This window comes from Oncorhynchus clarkii, chromosome 16 (assembly GCF_045791955.1).
Source record: "Oncorhynchus clarkii lewisi isolate Uvic-CL-2024 chromosome 16, UVic_Ocla_1.0, whole genome shotgun sequence".
Classification (NCBI taxonomy): Eukaryota; Metazoa; Chordata; class Actinopteri; order Salmoniformes; family Salmonidae; genus Oncorhynchus; species Oncorhynchus clarkii.
In genome coordinates this window covers 68,987,785-69,010,494 of record NC_092162.1, presented here as the reverse complement: position 1 = coordinate 69,010,494, position 22,710 = coordinate 68,987,785, and the positions used below count along the sequence as shown (strand labels likewise).

At 44.9% G+C, this 22,710-nt stretch overlaps 1 protein-coding gene across 2 annotated transcripts in view; it reads left to right on the top strand.

Annotated features, from left to right (window-relative positions):
* Window positions 1-22,710, top strand: part of LOC139368978 (copine-5-like) — a 185,444-nt gene that overhangs the window by 10,265 nt on the left and 152,469 nt on the right. The gene's annotated exons all lie outside the window — the stretch shown is intronic.

Below are 22,710 nucleotides of genomic sequence, written 5' to 3'. Positions count from 1 at the left end.
GGTCAGGTTAATTGAATGTGCATTAGTCTGGTTAATTGAATGTGTAATGGTCAGGTTAATTGAATGTGTAATGGTCAGGTTAATTGAATGTGTAATGGTCAGGTTAATTGAATGTGTAATGGTCTGGTTAATTGAATGTGTAATGGTCTGGTTAATTGAATGTGTAATGGTCAGGTTATTTGAATGTGTAATGGTCAGGTTAATTGAATGTGTAATGGTCAGGTTAATTGAATGTGTAATAGTCAGGTTAATTGACTGTGTAATAGTCAGCTTAACGTTATCAGGTTAATTGAATGTGTAATAGTCAGTTTAATTGAATGTGTAATAGTCAGGTTAATTGAATATGTATTAGTCAGGTTAATTGAATGTGTAATAGTCAGGTTAATTGAATGTGTAATAGTCAGGTTAATTGAATGTGTAATAGTCAGGTTAATTGAATGTGTTGTGGTCAGCTTAATGGAATCTGTAATTGTCAGCTTAATGGAATGTTTAATAGTCAGGTTAATTGAATGTGTAATGGTCACGTTAATTGAATGTGTAATAGTCAGGTTAATTGAATGTGTAATAGTCAGGTTAATTGAATATGTATTAGTCAGGTTAATTGAATGTGTAATAGTCAGGTTAATTGAATGTGTAATAGTCAGGTTAATTGAATGTGTAATAGTCAGGTTAATTGAATGTGTAATGGTCAGGTTAATTGAATTTGTATTAGTCAGGTTAATTGAATATGTATTAGTCAGGTTAATTGAATATGTATTAGTCAGGTTAATTGAATGTGTAATAGTCAGGTTAATTGAATGTGTAATAGTCAGGTTAATTGAATGTGTAATGGTCAGGTTAATTGAATGTGTAATAGTCATCTTAATTGAATATGTAATAGTCAGGTTAATTGAATGTGTAATAGTCAGGTTAATTGAATGTGTAATAGTCAGGTTAATTGAATGTGTAATAGTCAGGTTAATTGAATGTGTAATAGTCAGGTTAATTGAATGTGTAATAGTCAGGTTAATTGAATGTGTAATAGTCAGATTAATTGAATGTGTAATAGTCAGGTCAATTGAATATGTAATAGTCAGGTTAATTGAATGTGTATTAGTCAGGTTAATTGAATGTGTAATAGTCAGGTTAATTGAATGTGTAATAGTCAGGTTAATTGAATGTGTAATGGTCAGGTTAATTGAATGTGTATTAGTCTGGTTAATTGAATGTGTAATAGTCAGGTTAATTGAATGTGTAATGGTCAGGTTAATTGAATGTGTAATAGTCAGGTTGATTGAATGTGTAATAGTCAGGTTAATTGAATGTGTAATGGTCAGGTTAATTGAATGTGTAATGGTCTGGTTAATTGAATGTGTAATAGTCAGGTTAATTGAATGTGTAATAGTCAGGTTAATTGAATGTGTAATGGTCTGGTTAATTGAATGTGTAATAGTCAGGTTAATTGAATGTGTAATGGTCTGGTTAATTGAATGTGTATTAGTCTGGTTAATTGAATGTGTAATGGTCAGGTTAATTGAATGTGTAATGGTCAGGTTAATTGAATGTGTAATGGTCAGGTTAATTGAATGTGTAATGGTCAGGTTAATTGAATGTGTAATGGTCTGGTTAATTGAATGTGTAATGGTCTGGTTAATTGAATGTGTAATGGTCAGGTTAATTGAATGTGTAATAGTCAGCTTAACGTTATGTGTATTTTTTAGTATTCAAATGAAGTCAGAGTCATCCACCCAATCACCAACGTTTCTCTGTTTCCTTCATTAATTATTTATAGTACTGGGAACCTTTGACTGTTTTATATAAACTATTTAAAGCCCGGTTTTACAGTAACACTGTTCTTTTATGGTTTGTTTTAATGTGTATTTGCCCAATAAACTGAGGCAGAGACAAGGTGTGGGTCCCAAATGACATTCTAATCCCTATACAATGCATTCAGAAAGTATTCAGACCCCTTGACTTTTTCCACATTTTCTTATGATACAGCCTTAATCTAAAATGGATTTAAAAAAATGTTTCCTTCTAAAACAATCTACACACAATACCCCATAATGACAGAGCGAAAACAGGTTTTTAGACATTTTTTAAATGTAAAATAAATAAATAACAGAAACACCTTATTTACATAAGTATTCAGACACTTTGCTATGAGACTCGAAATTGAGCTCAGGTGCGTCCTGTTTCCATTGATCATCCTTGAGCTGTTTCTCCAACTTGATTGGAGTCCTCCTGTTGTAAATTCAGTTGATTGGACATGATTTGGAAAGGCACACACCTGTCTATATAAGGTCCCAGAGTCGACAGTGCATGTCAGAGCAAAAACCAAGCCATGAGGTTGAAGGAATTGTCCGTAAATCTGGGGAAGGTTATTAAAAAATGTCTGCAGCATCAAAGGTCCCCAAGAGCACAGTGGCCTCCATTCGTAAATGGAAGAAGTTTGGAACCACCGAGACTCTTCCTGTAGCTGGCCGCCCGGCCAAACTGAGCAAACGGGGGAGAAGGGCCTTGATCAGCGAGGTGACCAAGAACCTGATGGTCACTCTGGCAGACGTCAGAGTTCCTCTGTGGGGATGGGATAAACCTTCCAGAAGGACAGCTATTTCTCTCGCCCCCACAAACCTAACCACCGGCCATGTCTATGGGCCCTGGACAAAAGAAGTACACTGTATATGGAATAATAGGGTGTAATTTGTGACACATACAGAGACATGGTCAGGGGCTGGGTTTGTGTTGGTGAGAGACATGGTCAGGGGCTAGGTTTGTGTTGGTGAGAGACATGGTCAGGGGCTAGGTTTGTGTTGGTGAGAGACATGTTCAGGGTGCTAGGTTTGTGTTGGTGAGAGACATTGCCTGGGACTAGGTTTGTGTTGGTGAGAGACATGGCCGTGGGCTAGGTTTGTGTTGGTGAGAGACATGGCCGTGGGCTAGGTTTGTGTTGGTGAGAGACATGGCCGTGGGCTAGGTTTGTGTTGGTGAGAGACATGGCTAGGTTTGTGTTGGTGAGAGACATAGCCTGGGACTAGGTTTGTGTGGATGAGAGACTTTGCCTGGGACTAGGTTTGTGTGGATGAGAGACTTTGCCTGGGACTAGGTTTGTGTTGGTGAGAGACATGTTCAGGGTGCTAGGTTTGTGTTGGTGAGAGACATAGCCCGGGACTAGGTTTGTGTGGATGAGAGACTTTGCCTGGGACTAGGTTTGTGTTGGTGAGAGACATGTTCAGGGTGCTAGGTTTGTGTTGGTGAGAGACATGGTCGGGTGCTGGGTTTGTGTGGATGAGAGACATAGCCCGGGGTTAGGTTTGTGTTGGTGAGAGACATGGTCGGGGGCTAGGTTTGTCTGGATGAGAGACATGGCTAGGTTTATCTGGATGAGAGACATGGCTAGATTTGTCTGGATGAGAGACATGGCTAGGTTTGTGTTGGTGAGAGACATGGTCTGGGGCTATGTTTGTGTTGGTGAGAGACATGGCCGTTGGCTGGGTTTGTCTGGATGAGAGACATGGCTAGGTTTGTCTGGATGAGAGACATGGCTAGGTTTGTCTGGATGAGAGACATGGCTGGGTTTGTGTTGGTGAGAGACATGGCTAGGTTTGTCTGGATGAGAGACATGGCTAGATTTGTCTGGATGAGAGACATGGCTAGGTTTGTGTTGGTGAGAGACATGGTCTGGGGCTATGTTTGTGTTGGTGAGAGACATGGCCGTTGGCTGGGTTTGTCTGGATGAGAGACATGGCTAGGTTTGTCTGGATGAGAGACATGGCTAGGTTTGTGTTGGTGAGAGACATGGTCTGGGGCTATGTTTGTGTTGGTGAGAGACATGGCCATGGGCTGGGTTTGTCTGGATGAGAGACATTGCTAGGTTTGTCTGGATGAGAGACATGGCTAGGTTTCTGTTGGTGAGAGACATGGCCGTGGGCTATGTTTGTGTTGGTGAGAGACGTGGCCGGGGGCTAGTTTTGTGTTGGTGAGAGACATGGCCGTGGGCTATGTTTGTGTTGGTGAGAGACGTGGCCGGGGGCTAGTTTTGTGTTGGTGAGAGACATGTTCAGGGTGCTAGGTTTGTGTTGGTGAGAGACATGGCTAGGTTTGTGCTGGTGAGAGACATGGCCGTGGGCTATGTTTGTGTGGATGAGAGACATTGCCTGGGACTAGGTTTGTGTTGGTGAGAGACATGTTCAGGGTGCTAGGTTTGTGTTGGTGAGAGACATGGCCGTGGGCTAGGTTTGTGTTGGTGAGAGACATGGCCCTGGGCTAGCTTTGTGTTGGTGAGAGACATGTTCAGGGTGCTAGGTTTGTGTTGGTGAGAGACATGTTCAGGGTGCTATGTTTATGTTGGTGAGAGACATGGCTGTGGGCTAGGTTTGTGTTGGTGAGAGACATGGCCGTGGGCTAGGTTTGTGTTGGTTGAGAGACATGGCCGTGGGCTAGGTTTGTGTGGGTGAGAGACATGGCCGTGGGCTAGGTTTGTGTTGGTGAGAGACATGGCCGTGGGCTAGGTTTGTGTGGGTGAGAGACATGGCCGTGGGCTAGGTTTGTGTTGGTGAGAGACATGGCCGTGGGCTAGGTTTGTGTTGGTGAGAGACATGGCCGTGGGCTAGGTTTGTGTTGGTGAGAGACATGGCCGTGGGCTAGGTTTGTGTTGGTGAGAGACATGGCCGTGGGCTAGGTTTGTGTTGGTGAGAGACATGGCCTTGGGCTAGGTTTGTGTTGGTGAGAGACATGGCCGTGGGCTAGGTTTGTGTTGGTGAGAGACATGGCCGTGGGCTAGGAGAGAGAGGAGAGAGGAGAAGAGAAAAGAAGCATCAGCACAAGGATTGTGTGTAATTGATTTAGTAAGTCTGAGAGGCCTCAGATTGCAACACAAATTGAATTGAATTGCTTCTCTGCTCCTCTCTGCTCTTCTCTGATGCACTGACTGTACCCCTACAGGCAGAGAGAGGGAGGGAGGGAGGGAGGGAGGGAGGGAGGGAGGGAGGGAGGGAGGGAGGGAGAAGGATAGAGAGAGAGAGTTAGGGAGAAATGGAGAGAGAGAGACATTCAGTGCCAAGTTGACGAGAGAAGAGAGAGAGAGCCGACATAGCTTCCTGTTTGAAAGAACCTGCACTCTGAGCACCCCAACCCTAAGATGAGAGCAGGGAAAATGCAGTTGTTGAGACTGGATTGGTCTGTTTGTGTCACTGCCTTGCTGTCTGTGTCCTCTCCTCTCCCAGTGAGAGAGACAGCACTGCACGAATACAGTGCAGTCATTGTAACGATCGTCGGTATGAAGAAGGTGAGGACCAAAGCGCGGCGTGGTAAGTGTTCATCTTATTTAATGAAAACTGAACACTGAATAACAAAACAACAAAGAAACAACCGGAACAGTTCTGTCTGGTGCAGACACACAAAGACTGAAAACAAACACCCACGAAACCCAGATGGAAAAAGGCTACCTAAGTATGATTCTCAATCAGAGACCGCTAACGACTCCTGCCTCTGATTGAGAACCATACCAGGCCAAACTCAAAAACCAACATAGAAAAAACAAACAGACTGCCCACCCCAACTCACGCCCTGACCATACTAAAACAAAGACAAAACAAAGGAACTAAGGTCAGAACGTGGCAGTCATAGAGGTTTTAAACCAAGAGATGTTTCAGGGATTTCTATTGGAGCAGCTTAGGAGTAGTGTCCGCACATCCAGTTGGTGTTTCTATTGGAGCGGTCTATATTCAGTCTCTTTGGCACTGAGGGTTAGACAGATAACAAATGGAATGAGGGAGGTGCTTTGTGAGGTCATCAGTTCAGGGGGTTAGCTCTGTAGGTAGGTTGTTTTGTATGTCAGTTAAACATCTTGTTAGTTGAGCGTCTTTGTTGAATTATTAATGGTTTTGTTTCCTGTATGTGGTTTGTTTTTGTTTTATCAGGGATAATAATCACAGTAGTATCCTACCTAGCAGCTAACTTGAATCCAGCAGGATGTTTTCTCTCTGTGTTTCTCAGCCAGTAGAACAGAGCCTTGGAGCTCCGTCCTGTGTAACGGTGTAAAATGACCTAAGGGAAACAGGGATTTTAAGAAATGCGACTCCAGATCAACACTTGACAGTAACACTGCCTTGTCTCTGTTGTGTTTCCGCCTTCTGCAAGAGAGATGGAGCAAACACAGCACTGACAAAATGTCACCAAACCCCTAAAGGGTAAAAGCTTGTATTTTTCTTATTTGTCAATTTTGTTTACATGTCCTTTTTACTCCTTGGAAAGATCAAACCCCACGGTGAGTCATTAATTGTTACTATGGAGGTGGTAGGTTTATTGTATCTACACTCCTCTGTTCAGATTTAGTGGCCCCCAACCCTCATTACCGCTTTTGACCCAAACCCCCATGCTGGATCCCAACCCCCATGCTCTCTGGCCCCAAACCCCCATGCTGGATCCCAACCCCCATGCTCTCTGGCCCCAAACCCCCATGCTGGATCCCAACCCCCATGCTCTCTGGTCCCAAACCCCCATGCCCTCTGCTGGACCCCAACCCCCATGCTTTCTGGCCCCAAACCCCCATGCTCTCTGGCCCCAAACCCCCATGCTGGATCCCAACCCCAATGTTCTCTGGCCCCAAACCCTCATGCTGGATCCCAACCCCCATGCCCTCTGCTGGACCCCAACCCCCATGCTCTCTGGCCCCAAACCCCCATGCTCTCTGGCCCCAAACCCCCATGCTGGATCCCAACCCCCATGCTCTCTGGCCCCAAACCCCCATGCCTTCTGCTGGACCCCAAACCCAATGCTCTCTGGCCCCAAACCCCCATGCCCTCTGCTGGACCCCAACCCCCATGCTCTCTGGCCCCAAACCCCCATGCCCTCTGCTGGTCCCCAACCCCCATGTTCTCTGGCCCCAAACCCCCATGCCCTCTGCTGTCCCCCAACCTCGATGACCTCCAGCCCCCAACCCCCATTCCTTCCGGCCCTCATGCCTTCTGCTGGCCCCAATCATTTGATCTAATATTTTGGGGTAGATTGGTTAGAGTATAATTAGGCCAATCAACGGCTGTGGTGTGTGTGTGTGTGTGTGTGTGTGTGTGTGTGTGTGTGTGTGTGTGTGTGTGTGTGTGTGTGTGTGTGTGTGTACCGAGGCACACTGGGGTCCCATGGGATTGATTACCTGCTGAGAAGATAACATAAGTTTAATCACAACAGATAGACTTGTGAGAAATGGTTGTGAAGTGTGTGTGTGTGTGTGTGCGTGCGTGCATGTGTGTATGATGTGTGCATGTGTGTATGGTGTGTGTGTGCATGTGTGTATGGTGAGTGTGTGTGCATGTGTGCATGTGTGTATGGTGAGTGTGTGTGTGCATGTGTGCATGTGTGTATGGTGTGTGCGTGTGTGTATGGTGAGTGTGTGTGCATGTGTGTATGGTGTGTGTATGGTGAGTGTGTATGCATGTGTGTATGGTGTGTGTATGGTGAGTGTGTACATGTGTGTATGGTGAGTGTGTGTGTGCATGTGTGCATGTGTGTGTGCATGTGTGTATGGTGTGTGCATGTGTGTATGGTGAGTGTGTGTGCATGTGTGTATGGTGAGTGTGTGTGCATGTGTGTATGGTGTGTGTATGGTGAGTGTGTGCATGTGTGTATGGTGAGTGTGTGTGTGTGCATGTGTGTATGGTGTGTGGATCCCCTGGGCCTTGTGTTTGAGACCATAGATTGCTGTCCTCCAGGAGCAAACAGGGACCTGTCGTATGTTTCTTCCGCTTCTGAGCCTAAATGTCCCTAGGAATCAATGTACTGGGACCAGGGAGAAACAGGGAGGGAGGGAGGGAGGGGAGGGAGGGAGGGCATGGAGAGGAGGATGGGATGGGGAGGAGAGAGGGAGGGAGGGATGGAGAGGAGGTAGGGAGAGGAAAAAGGAGGGAGAGGAGTGGGTGGGAGGGAGGGAGAGGAGAGGAGAGGAGGAAAGGAGACACGAGAGAGGAGAGGGGAGAATGGAGGGAGGGAAGGAGAAAAGGGAGAGGAAAGGAGAGAGGGAGGGAGGGAGAGAAGGAGAGGAGAGGAGGGGGAGAGAGGGAGGGAGAGCATGGAGAGGAGGGAGATGAGGAGAGAGATGGAGGGAGGGAGGAATTGAGAGGGGGCAGGGAGGGAGGGGTGGAGAGGAGAGGGAGAGGAGAGGAGAGGAGAGGAGGGAGAATAGAGGAGTGGAGGGGAGGAGGGAAGGAGGAGGGAGGGAATGGGAGGAAGGTGGGAGAGATAGGGAGGTACGGGGTGTAGAAGGGGGGCATCATGGATGGATTTGGAAAGGAGGGATGGGGTAACGAAAGTATCAGAATGATTACGATGTGTGCTTCTGTTGCTTGATATGTCAAAAACATTTGGCACCAGGGGAATTGGAATTCGATCTGGATGTAATCACAATGTCACTCCAATGTCACTCCAATGTCACTCCAATGTCACTCCACTTGCATGGTTTCATTTACACGTTAACAGGGGTCGCTCGGGTTTCCCATAACAAATTGGGGTACCTATTTTATTTTTTATTTCACCTTTATTTAACCAGGTAGGCTAGTTGAGAACAAGTTCTCATTTACAATTGCGACCTGGCCAAGATAAGGCAAAGCAGTTTGACACATACAACGACACAGAGTTACACATGGAATAAACAAAACATACAGTCAATAATACAGTAGAAAAATAAGTCTATATAAAATGTGAGCAAATGAGGTGAGATAAGGGAGGTAAAGGCAAAAAAGGCCATGGTGGCGAAGTAAATACAATATAGCAAGTAAAACACTGGAATGGTTGATTTGCAGTGGAAGAATGTGCAAAGTAGAGATAGAAATAATGGGGTGCAAAGGAGCAAAATAAATAAATAAATACAGTAGGGAAAGAGGTAGTTGTTTGGGCTAAATTATAGATCAAATCAAATAATTTTATTTGTCACATACACATGGTTAGCAGATGTTAATGCGAGTGTAGCGAAATGCTTGTGCTTCTAGTTCCGACAATGCAGTAATAACCAACGAGTAATCTAACCTAACAATTCCACAACTACTACCTTATACACACAAGTGTAAAGGGATAAAGAATATGTACATAAAGATATATGAATGAGTGATGGTACAGAATGTCATAGGCAAGATGTAGTAGGTGGTATAGAGTACAGTATATACATATACATATGATATGAGTAATGTAGGGTATGTAAACATTATATTAAGGGGCATTGTTTAAAGTGGCTAGTGATACATTTTTTACATCAATTTCCATTATTAAAGTGGCTGGAGTTGAGTCAGTATGTTGGTAGCAGCCACTCAATGTTAGTGATCGCTGTTTAACAGTCTGATGGCCTTGAGATAGAAGCTGTTTTTCAGTCTCTCAGTCCCTGCTTCGATGCACCTGTACTGACCTCGCCTTCTGGATGATAGCGGGGTGAACAGGCAGTGGCTCGGGTGGTTGTTGTCCTTGATGATCTTTATGGCCTTCCTGTGACATCGGGTGGTGTAAGTGTCCTGGAGGGCAGGTAGTTTGCCCCCGGTGATGCATTGTGCAGACCTCACTACCCTCTGGAGAGCCTTACGGTTGTGGGCAGAGCAGTTGCCGTACCAGGCGGTGATACAGCCCGACAGGATGCTCTCGATTGTGCATCTGTAGAAGTTTGTGAGTGCTTTTGGTGACAAGCCGGATTTCTTCAGCCTCCTGAGGTTGAAGAGGCGCTGCTGCGCCTTCTTCACAACGCTGTCTGTGTGGGTGGACCAATTCAGTTTGTCCGTGATGTGTACGCCGAGGAACTTAAAACTTACTATCCTCTCCACTACTGTCCCGTCGACGTGGATAGGGGGGTGCTCCCTCTGCTGTTTTCTCTGCTCTGGCAGCTGGTGCTTAAAGTTAGTGAGGGAGATGTGTTTCCAGTTTCAGAGATTTTTGTAGTTCGTTCCAGTCATTGGCAGCAGAGAACTGGAAGGAGAGGCAGCCAAATTAAGAATTGGTTTTGGGGGTGACCAGAGAGATACACCTGCTGGAGCGCGTGCTACAGGTGGTTGCTGCTATGGTGACCAGCGAGCTGAGATAAGGGGGGACTTTACCTAGCAGGGTCTTGTAGAGACCTGGAGCCAGTGGGTTTGGCGACGAGTATGAAGCGATGGCCAGCCAACGAGAGCGTACAGGTCACAGTGGTGGTTAGTATATGGGGCTTTGGTGACAAAATGGATGGCACTCTGATAGACTGCATCCAATTTATTGAGTAGGGTATTGGAGGCTATTTTGTAAATGACATCGCCGAAGTCGAGGATCGTTAGGATGGTCAGTTTTACAAGGGTATGTTTGGCAGCATGAGTGAAGGATGCTTTGTTGTGAAATAGGAAGCCAATTCTAGATTTAACATTGGATTGGAGATGTTTGATGTGAGTCTGGAAGGAGAGTTTACAGTCTAACCAGACACCTAGGTATTTGTAGTTGTCCACATATTCTAAGTCAGAGCCGTCCAGAGTAGTGATGTTGGACAGGCGGGCAGGTGCAGGCAGCGATCGGTTGAAGAGCATGCATTTAGTTTTACTTGTATTTAAGCGCATTTGGAGGCTACGGAAGGAGAGTTGTATGGCATTGAAGCTCGCCTGGAGGGTTGTTACCACAGTGTCCAAAGAAGGGCTAGAAGTATACAGAATGGTGTCATCTGCGCAGAGGTGGATCAGAGACTCACCAGCAGTAAGAGCGACATCATTGATGTATACAGAGAATAGAGTCGGTCCAAGAATTGAACCCTGTGGCACCCCATAGAGACTGCCAGAGGCCCGGACAAAAGGCCCTCCGATTTGACACACTGAACTCTATCAGAGAAGTAGTTGGTGAACCAGGCGAGACAATCATTTGAGAAACCAAGGCTATCGAGTCTGTCAATGAGGTGATTGACAGAGTCGAAAGCCTATGCCAGGTCAATGAATATGGCTGCACGGTTTTGTTTCTCATCGATGGCGGTTAAGATATCGTTTAGGACCTTGAGCGTGGCTGAGGTGCAACCATGACCAGCTCTGAAACCAGATTGCATAGCGGAGAAGGTATGGTGGGATTCGAAATGGTCGGTAATCTGTTTGTTAACTTGGCTTTCGAAGACCTTAGAAAGGCAGGGTAGGATAGATATAGGTCTGTAGCAGTTTAGGTCAAGAGTGTCCCCCCCCCCTTTGAAGAGGGGGATGACCGCAGCTGCTTTCCAATCTTTGGTAATCTCAGACGACACGAAAGAGAGGTTGAACAGGCTAGTAATAGGGGTGGCAACAATTTTGGCAGATAATTTTTAGAAAGAAAGGGTCCAGATTGTCTAGCCCGGATGATTTGTAGTGGTCCAGATTTTGCAGCTCTTTCAGAACATCAGCTGACAGGATTTGGGAGAAGGAGGAATGGGGAAGCCTTGGGCGAGTTGCTTGGGGGGTGCAGTGCTGTTGACCGGGGTAGGGGTAGCTAGCTGGAAAGCATGGCCAGCCGTAGAAAAATGCTTATTGAAATGATCAATTATAGTGGATTTATCGGTGGTGACAGTGTTTCCTATCTTCAGTGCAGTGGGCAGTTGGGAGGAGGTGTTCTTATTCTCCATGGACTTTACAGTGTCCCAGAACTTTTTTGAGTTTGTGTTGCAGGAAGCACATTTCTGTTTGAAGTTGCATATCACGGGGGCTGTTCGATGCTAATGCAGAACGCCATAGGATGTTTTTGTGTTGGTTAAGGGCAGTCAGGTCTGGAGAGAACCAAGGGCTATATCTGTTCCTGGTTCTAAATTTCTTAAATGGGGCATGCTTATTTAAGATGGTGAGGAAGGCATTTAAAAAAAATAACCAGGCATCCTCTACTGACGGGATGAGAACAATATCCTTCCAGGATACCCCGGCCAAGTTGATTAGAAAGGCCTGCTCACTGAAGTATTTCAGGGAGCGTTTGACAGTGATGAGTGGAGGTCGTTTGACCGCTGACCCATTACGGATGCAGGCAATGAGGCAGTGATCGCTGAGATCTTGGTTGAAAACAGCAGAGGTGTATTTAGAGGGCAAGTTGGTTAGGATGATATCTGTGAGGGTACCCGTGTTTACGACTTTGGGGTGGTACCTGGTAGATTCATTGATAATTTGTGTGAGATTGAGGGCATCAAGCTTAGATTGTAGGATGGCTGGGGTGTTAAGCATGTTCCAGTTTTGGTTGCCTAGCAGCACGAGCTCTGAAGATAGATGGGGGCAATCAGTTCACATATGGTGTCCAGAGCACAGCTGGGGGCAGAGGGTGGTCCATAGCAGGCGGAAACGGTGAGAGACTTGTTTTTAGAGAGGTGGATTTTTAAAAGTAGAAGTTCAAATTGTTTGGGTACAGACCTGGATAGTAGCAAGGATTCAGACACGGCTAGAACATCCGGGTTGGCAGAGTGTGCTAAAGCAGTTAATTAAACACATTTAGGGAGGAGGCATCTACTGTTAACATGCATGAAACCAAGGCTATTACGGTTACAGAAGTCATCAAAAGAGAGCGCTTGGGGAATTGGAGTGGAGCTAAGCACTGCAGGGCCTGGATTCACCTCTACATCACCAGAGGAACAGACGAGTAGGATAAGGGTACTGCTAAAAGCTATGAGAATTGGTCGTCTAGAACGTCTGGAACAGAGAGTTAAAGGAGGTTTCTGGGGGCAATGAAATAGCTTCAAGGTATAATGTACAAAGGTATGGTAGGATGTGAATACAGTGCAGGTGGTAAACCTAGGTATTGAGTGATGATAAGAGAGATATTGTCTCTAGAAAAATAATTGAAACCAGGTGATGTCATCACATGTCTGGGTGGTGGAACTGAAAGGTTAGATAAGGTATAGTGAGCAGGGCTAGAGGCTCTACAGAGAAATTAGCCAATAAACACTAACCAGAAGAGCAATGGACAATGCATAATGACATAAAGGAGAGGCATGATTAGTCGAGTGATCATAAAGGTCCAGTGAGTAGTGAGGTTGGTTGGGGTCATGGCGATTCAGACAGCTAGCCGGGCCATCGGTAGCAAGCTAGCATAGGATGGAGGTCTGTTTTTAGCCACCTCATGCATTTGCGTGGGTAGATTAGTGAGGTTCCGTGTGGTAGAGGGGATCAATCCAATTGGCAAAATAGATATAGTTATAGTGACCCAAGAAAGACCTATTCAGATAGCAGCCGATAAGACAGCTAACGATTAGCGGGCTGCAGATGGGCATTCAGGCAACGTTGCGACGGAGGGGCCAGTTGGATAACTCCCTCGGGCAGATAACGTCGGTTGTCCAGTCGTGAAGGCCCGGTGGGGCTCCGCATCGGCAGTAAAACAGGTAGTAAAACAGGTTCGGATAGGTGATTGTAGCCCAGGAGTGGCTGATGGAACCCTGGCTAGCTCCGGAATAATTGATGTTTGCTCTGGGATGGACGTAAGCCAATTGTCACACGGATAGCAGCTAGCTAGCTGCGAGTTCCAGATGTAAATGTCCAGAGCTTGTGGTTGAAATCCGGGGATATGGAGAGAAAAATAGGTCCGATATGTTCTTGTCTGAGTCGCGTTGTACAAAACTGGCGATAGCTTTTCGAGCTAAGGGATAGCTGATGACCACAAACCGTGATTAGCTGAATACTAACGTTAGCCAGTAAACTGGCTAGCTTCTGGCTAGCTTCTGGCTAGCTTCTGGTTAGCTTCTTGTTAGCTTCTTGTTAGCTTCTGGCTAGCGTCTATTGTGGATTTCAGATTTTAGGTAAATAATACTTTTTTTTTTAAATAGTGAGGCGGGTTGCAGGAGAGTGTTTTGAAGTTGAGTTTTTGGAAAAGAAAATATATAAAAGATATGCGAAGGAAGGTGTAAATACATATATACATGGGACACGACAAGACGAGGACAAAGGACGTCTGACAGCTATGCCATCTTGGGACCTCATACACACCAGAATCATGCAGGGCACCACCACACACCTTACATCAAGAGTCAGTATGTTCTTTACAGATAATCTAATAACACTATACACCCCACAATAATAGTAAACAAACAAAAGGTTAGGTTTTTGGATTAAGGTTAGGGTTAGGGTTAGGGGTTAGGGAAAATATGATTTTGAATTGGACTAAATTGCGTGTCCCCGCAAGGTTGCACACGTGCACTTCACAGTTATACTAGAGTTATACTATAGAGACAGCCATAGTCTCCACCAAACTCAGATCTATCAGATTGGTTCTGTTTATAATAGAGGAATATAGGGGTTATACTATAGAGACAGCCATAGGCTCCACCAAACTCAGATCTATCAGATTGTTTCTGTTTATAATAGAGGAATATAGGGGTTATACTATAGAGACAGCCATAGGCTCCACCAAACTCAGATCTATCGGATTGGTTCTGTGTATAATGGAGGAATATAGGGGTTAAACTATAGAGACAGCCATAGGCTCCACCAAACTCAAATATATCCATCAATTTAGGTTGCCTCCAAAATGGCACTATATAGGAAATAGGGATGCAATCTAAGATGCAGTATGAGATTCAGTGATGATGCTTGGGTAAACAGTGAAAAAAAATTACAGTGAATTTAGTACGTAGAAATGAGTAGGGATTACTGGCAGGAGATCCGGAGATTTTCAACAATTCTTGGAAGAGTATCCTTGAACAAATTTACAAATAAGATAAACTACAATATAGCCCGCAGGAGGATTGCTGACTATTTATCCCAAAATGGAATTGAGGGTAAGAGCAGGAAGGCCTGAGGTTGTGAAATGAGCCAGACAACCCCCAACTCCTTCTCTCCATTCTTGACTTTTTGACTGGCCATGGAAATTATTGTATAGAAAAGCTTTTTCCTGCACCTTCTGGCTTTAAAATCCTCTTCCTGCCTCACAGTCCAGCTGACCCCACGGTAGTTGCTGAGTGGACAGAGGAGAGTGGTAGTCCTCAATCTGAGCAGAGCAGGTCAGAGGCTGTAGGAGAGAATGGAGATATACAGCACTAGAAAATCTAGATCCTGTAACTTCTATTGGACCAATGAGAGAAGAGATAGACTCTCAGCAGTAGCAGCACATAGAGTTAGCCGATTGTATTTAAAACATGCTGTTGTAGGTGCCAATTATACTTCAAACAGGCTCTTGGAGGTGCCAGTTATATTTCAAACAGGCTCTTGGAGGTGCCAATTATACTTCCAACACTGCACATGGAGGTGCCACTTTTACTTCAAACAGGCTCTTGGAGGTGCCAATTATACTTCTGACAACTCTAGGGCCTCATTATCAAACCCTGCAAAGGGAAGAATTATATAACCCACTGAGGTGATCCACCTTAATTTACATAAAGACACCCATAGACTATGGTCACCAGCTAAATAAACAGGTAACTTTATCTGGAGATTATGCTGATATCTTGTTGTTGGACGCTAAAGATATTCTCTGGGATTTACCTGGTTAAATACGGGATGAATACAATTTGAAGTGATGTTTATGACACATTCATATAGTGTCATAATGATGTCCAGAGGCTCTTACTATATGAATTAATTGGTGTTTTTAAACATCAACATTTTCCAAATGAGTGTCTGGGATGTTTGACTGACCCCTTCGTTTTTTTCCCATACCTGGTTTCAGAGGCAGACATTTTGGTTTCAGAGGCAGACATTTTGGTTTCAGAGGCAGACATTTTGGTTTCAGAGGCAGACATTTTGGTTTCAGAGGCAGACATTTTGGTTTCAGAGGCAGACATTTTGGTGAATATTGTCTATGAGTTGTATATGTTTTATTTTTTTACTATTTAATTTATTGAACCTTTATTTGCCACGTTCTGACCTTAGTTCCTTTGTTTTTGTCTGTGTTTTAGTATGGTCAGGGCGTGAGTTGGGGTGGGCAGTCTATGTTTGTTTTTCTATGTTGGTTTTTGAGTTCGGCCCAGTATGGTTCTCAATCAGAGGCAGCTGTCAATTGTTGTCCCTGATTGAGAATCATACTTAGGTAGCCTGGGTTTCACTTTTGGTTTGTGGGTGTTTGTTTCCGTGCGAGTGTTTGGGCCTGTTTCGTTTTGTTCACATCGTTTATTGTTTTGTTCCAGTGTTCAGTTTGTTTATTAAAAAGACATGAACGCTTACCACGCTGCACCTTGGTCCTCCTCTCTATCTCCAGACGACATCCGTTACATTATTTAAGTAGGCAGAGGACAAAGTGGACATAGAGATTTGCAAGGTTGTGCTTATTGGCAAGCTATCCAGCCACAGACATTTTTTCAATGGGATACTGCTTAGGCAGCATACTCATAAGCTGTTTTCTAAATGGCAACTCCATACCGTACATAGTGCACTACTTTTGACCAGGGCCCTTACGTAGTGCACTATATAAGGAATAGGATACCATTTGGTACACACCCATAGTAGTCTGAGAGGGCATTTCTCTCACACATTTGCTATGCTGCCACGTAGAGCCACGTAGAGAAATCACAGGGGCTCTATGTACTGTACATGTAATATAATTTAGATCACATCCTATCACTGCATTCCACATGAATCAGATAAACCACACATTATCCAATGACACAGTGATCAGTGACGAATAAATAAAAGGAACAGCGTTAGAGATTATTAGGCATAAGAATATTACTTTATTGATTTAATCAGACGCTCTTCAGAGTTCCCTGGCCGGTTATGTAACGGCTGTTTTGATCATGTGGTATCAGATGTCAATACCAAACAGACAGTCCACCTGCTTCATCGTAACATAGAATATTGAACGTTTCAGTAATTACATTAACCCGGCTTTATTCAATGTGCCTAACGCAACATAATGAACTTGGTGTGTTTGGTTGAGGCGACGTGATAAAGAGGAATACTTTGAACATTAATGTTATATATATATATATATATATATAGAGAGAGAGAGAGAGGTTTCTAGTTCACACACAACACAAGACCACTCATTTAGAGATTCCGAGCCGAGTCAATGGTAGGCTTCAAGGGGACTCTTACAGTAGGTACAACTATAGCTCATCTCTTGGCAATAGTACTGTAGACTACTTTATCACTGACCTCAACCCAGAGTCTTTCAGAGCGTTCACAGTCAGTCTACTGACACCCCTATCAGATCACAGAAAAATCACAGTCTACTTGAACAGAGCAATACTCAATCATGAGGCATCAAAGCCAAACAAACTGCATACTATTAAGACATGCTATAGATGGAAGGAAAGTAGTGTAGAAACCTACCAAAAAACTATTGGCCAACAAAAGAATTAAAACCCTTTTAGACGTCTTCCTGGACAAAAGGTTAATAGCAAAGGTCTAAACTTAGAAAGCCTAAATAGTATATTTGACCTCTCAGCTTCCCTATCAAATCTAAACACCTCAACCAGACAACCTAAGAAAATGAAAAACAATGACAAATGGTTTGATGAAGAATGCAAAAAACCCTAAGAAAATAATTGAAGAACATACCTGACCAAAAACACAGTGACCCAGAAAAGTCTATGCCTTCACTACGGTGAACAGATCATTTCACTTATAATTCACTGTATCACAATTCCAGTGGGTCAGAAGATTACATACACTAAGTTGACTGTGCCTTTAAACAGCTTGGAAAATTCCAGAAAATGATGTCATGGCTTTAGACACTTCTGATAGGCTAATTTACATCATTTGAGTCAATTGGTGGTGACCTGTGGATGTATTTCAAGGCCTACCTTCAAACTCAGTGACTCATTGACTCAGTGACTCACCTCAGAAAAAAAATGTGAGACGTCCCCAAGTCTGGTTCGTCCTTGGGAGCAATTTCCAAACGCCTGAAGGTACCACGTTCATCTGTAGAAAAAATAGTACGCAAGTATAAACACCATGGGACCACGCAGCCGTCATACTGCTCAGGAAGGAGACGCGTTCTGTCTCCTAGAGATGAACGTATTTCGGTGCCGAAAAGTGAAAATCATAGAAAATAGAACATTTGTGGGCAGAACTGAAAAAGCGAATGCGAGCAAGGAGGCCTACAAACCTGACCCAGTTGCACCAGCTCTGTCAGGAGGAATGGGCCCAAATTCACCCAACTTATTGTGGGAAGCTTGTGGAAGCTACCCAAAATGTTTGACAGAAGTTAAACATTTTAAAGGCAATGCTACCAAATACTAATTGAGAATATGTGAACTGCTGATCCACTGGGAATGTGATGAAAGAAATTAAAGCTGAAATAAATAATTATCTCTTACTGTTATTCGGATTTCACATTCTTAAAATAAAGCGCTGATCCTAACTGGCCTTAAACAGGGATTATTTACTAGGATAAAATGTCAGGGATTGTGAAAAACTGAGTTTAAATCTATTTGGCTAAGGTGTATGTCAACTTCTGACTTCAACTGTATATGCTACTGTGGAACTCCACCTATCAACTGACTGCCTTCCATACCACTTCTCCATCTAGTACCTCCATACTACAGGAATTGAGAAAAACTGACTTTAAATGTATTTGAGAGCATCTGCTAAATGACTAACATTTCAAATGTAAATGTTTTAAATACAGATATCGTATAACTGCATTCAATTATTTTGTTTACATTTTTTTTTATATTGATGTCACAAGTGTATAATTTGTACAGTTCTTTATTAAAAGTGTAGTTATTTATTCCATGTGTAAAACCTAGCACTATTCCTTATTTCTCTGAGAGAGAGACAGATATTTAGCATTGGTAGATTATTTGTCTCTCTGAACTGAAATGGTTTTAAACAAATACATATCTGTCATTGAACAACCCCATGCCATGATTAGATAGTGATAAAGAAGTACATTTAACAACATTCCTGAAAATGGATATATGTAAATCGATGTAGCATTGTGAGCAGGGAGAGCGGAGAGAGATGTTGGTTAGGTGCAGCGCATTCGCCCTGAAGAGCGCCTCCTCAGCCCTGTACGTCCTGTGCCGGCTCCCCGCAATCGCCCTGAAGAGCGTGTCATCAGGCCGGTGAAACCTGTGCCGGCTCCACACACCAGGCCTCCAGTGCGCCTTCCCAGCCTGGTACGTCCTGTGCCAGCTCCCCGCACTCGCCCTGAAGAGTGTGTCACCAGCCCTGAGTCCTCTGTGCCGGTGCCCAGTCCAGGCATGGCATCCAGTCCCGCTCCATGGCCGGAGCCTTCCTCTGCGCCTGACTCTAAAGTGGAGGGTCCGGGTGGGCATCCCTTACGGCGGCGGCTCTAGTGCGGGACGTAGACCCCCCTCTTCTGGCTCCCCCCACTTTGGTGGCGCCTCTGGAGCGGGGACCCTCGCCGCCGTCCCCGGACTGGGGACCCTCATTGCGGGCCCCGGACTGGGGACCCTCTTTGCGGGCTGGGGAGACCAACTGGAGGCCTGGTCTTTGGAGGAGGCACAGGATGAACCGGGCTGTGGGGGAGAACTGGAGATCTGGTGCTTACCCCTGGCACCACTCTTCCAGGCTGAATGCCCACTTTAGCCCGGCACGGGCGGAGCGCTGGCATAGGACGCACTGAGCAGTCAAAGCGCAGACGGATACACAGTGCACAGAGCCGGCACAGGAGACCCTGGGCCGAAACGGCGCACCAGAGACCAAGAGCGCTGAGCTGGCACAATCCACCCTGGCTGGATGCCCACTCTAGCGTGTCACTTGCGGAGAGCTGGCTCCGAGCGCACCGGGCTGTGCATGCGCACCGGAAACACTGTGCGCTTTACCGCCTAACACGGTGCCTGCCCGGTCACTCGCTCCACACGGTAAGCACGGGGAGTTGGCTCAGGTCTATAACCTGACTCCGCCAATATCCCCGTGTGCCCTCCTAAAACATTTTTTGGGGCCGCCTCTCGGGCTTCATTGCTAGCCGTGTCCCCTCGTAACGCTGGGCCCCTTTTCTAGCTGCCTCCGCCTTCCTAGCTGCTTCCACCTGTTCCCATGGGAGGCGATCCCTTCCGGCCAGGATCTCCTCCCACGTCCAGGATCCTTTGCCATCCAGGATATCCTCCCAAGTCCATGAGTCCAGAAAACGCTGCTCCTCCTTACCACGCTTCTTGGTCCTTTTGTGGTGGGTAGTTCTGTCACAGGCGTCTTCCTGGAAATGACTGGACCAAAGCGCAGCGTTGTGAGCGTACAGTTCTATTTTATTTATATAAATGTCGCCAACAAAACAAGAAACAAAGAAACGACCGTGAAGCTTAACTTGAGCAATAGTGCCACTAACAAAGACAACTACCCACAACTGCAAAAGGAAAAAAGGCTGCCTAAGTATGATTCCCAATCAGAGACAACGATAGACAGCTGCCTCTGATTGAGAACCACAACCGGCCAAACACAAAGAACTAGAACACATAGAAATAAAGAAACTAGAATGCCCACCCTAGTCACACACTGGTCTAACCAAAATAGAGAATAAAAGCGCTCTCTATGGCCAGGGCGTGACAATAACATTAATTAACACAGTGACAGGTGGAAATGTCATACTTTAGCTCTGCTCTAAAGTTCCAAACATTCCATTTAGACAGACAGGGAAAAGGTGACAGACAAGCTGATTGGTTTAGCTTAATGGAAGACAGAACAGAGCAGAGCCAGGTGGATGCAACGAGGTGTGTGTGTGTGTGTGTGTGTGTGTGTGTGTGTGTGGGTTTGACACGGATGGCTTTGTTCTCTCTCTTAATGATAATTACAATGACAACGTTCTAACTGTTGTCATGTCAGTTGCAGACACACTTCCCCTCACATCCCAGTAATGGATGACTTTGTAATAAACCCCCCGGATGTAGGGATGGGATGGGTTATACTGTGCTGCTAGTGAGTTATTTATTGACTGTAATATTCTATAACAGGACATCAAAGGCAGGTTTGATGCAGTAGTAAATATGGAAATTCTGATGAGACTGCTTTTCTTGTGTCCCAGATTTTGTTTTATTTATTCTTTATTTCCCCTTTATTTAACCAGGTAGGCTAGTTGAGAACAAGTTCTCATTTACAATTGTGACCTGGCCAAGATAAAGCATAGCAGTTCAACACATACAACGACACAGAGTTACACATGGAATAAACAAACATACAGTCAATAATACAGTATAAACAAGTCTATATACGATGTGAGCAAATGAGGTGAGATAAGGGAGGTAAAGGCAAAAAAGGCCATGGTGGCAAAGTAAATGCAATATAGCAAGTAAAACACTGGAATGGTAGATTTGCAATGGAAGAATGTGCAAAGTAGAAATAAAAATAATGGGGTGCAAAGGAGCAAAATAAATAAATCAATTAAATACAGTAGGGAAAGAGGTAGTTGTTTGGGCTAAATTATAGGTGGGCTATGTACAGGTGCAGTAATCTGTGAGCTGCTCTGACAGTTGGTGCTTAAAGCTAGTGAGGGAGATAAGTGTTTCCAGTTTCAGAGATTTTTGTAGTTCGTTCCAGTCATTGGCAGCAGAGAACTGGAAGGAGAGGCAGCCAAATTAAGAATTGGTTTTGGGGGTGCTGGAGCGCGTGCTACAGGTGGGTGCTGCTATGGTGACCAGCGAGCTGTATAAGGGGGGACTTTACCTAGCAGGGTCTTGTAGAGACCTGGAGCCAGTGGGTTTGGCGACGAGTATGAAGCGAGGGCCAGCCAACGAGAGCGTACAGGTCGCAATGGTGGGTAGTATATGGGGCTTTGGTGACAAAACGGATTGTACTGTGATAGACTGCATCCAATTTTGTAAATGACATCGCCAAAGTCGAGGATTGGTAGGATGGTCAGTTTTACAAGGGTATGTTTGGCAGCATGAGTGAAGGATGCTTTGTTGCGAAATAGGAAGCCAATTCTAGATTTAACTTTGGATTGGAGATGTTTGATATGGGTCTGGAAGGAGAGTTTACAGTCTAACCAGACACCTAAGTATTTGTAGTTGTCCACGTATTCTAAGTCAGAGCCGTCCAGAGTAGTGATGTTGGACAGGCGGGCAGGTGCAGGTAGCGATCGGTTGAAGAGCATGCATTTAGTTTCACTTGTATTTGGTTCTAAATTTCTTGAATGGGGCATGTTTATTTAAGATGGTTAGGAAGGCATTTAAACAAAAATATCCAGGCATCCTCGACTGACGGGATGAGATCAATATCCTTCCAGGATACCCCGGCCAGGTCGATTAGAAAGGCCTGCTCGCTGAAGTGTTTCAGGGAGTGTTTGACATTGATGAGTGGAGGTCGTTTGACCGCTGATCCATTACGGATGCAGGCAATGAGGCAGTGATCGCTGAGATCTTGGTTGAAGACAGCAGAGGTGTATTTAGAGGGCAAGTTGGTTAGGATGATATCTATGAGGGTGCCCGTGTTTAAGGCTTTGGGGAGGTACCTGGTAGGTTCATTGATAATTTGTGTGAGATTGAGGGCATCAAGTTTAGATTGTAGGATGGCTGGGGTGTTAAGTATGTTCCAGTTTAGGTCGCATAGCAGCACGAACTCTGAAGATAGATGGGGGCAGAGGGTGGTCTATAGCAGGCGGCAACGGTGGCGACCTACAGTACTGTATCACCTATCTAGTGCACTACAAAATGGGTCCTGATCAAAAGTAATGAGCTAAATAGGGAATAGGGTGTAATTTGGGATTCACTAGTCTCCACAGTTGGAGAAGTGCAACATGGATTTAGAAGAGAGAGAAAAAAAAATGCAAATGAATTCGAAAAGTAGAAAATATATTTCTGTAACTGGGGACATCACTTCCTGTCCGTGTCCTCTCCAGCAGGATGGAAGATGTTCAGAGAGGGAGGGCTAAAAATTCCAAATGGTATACCGTATGTGTGTGTATGTATGGTTTTAGTTGGAT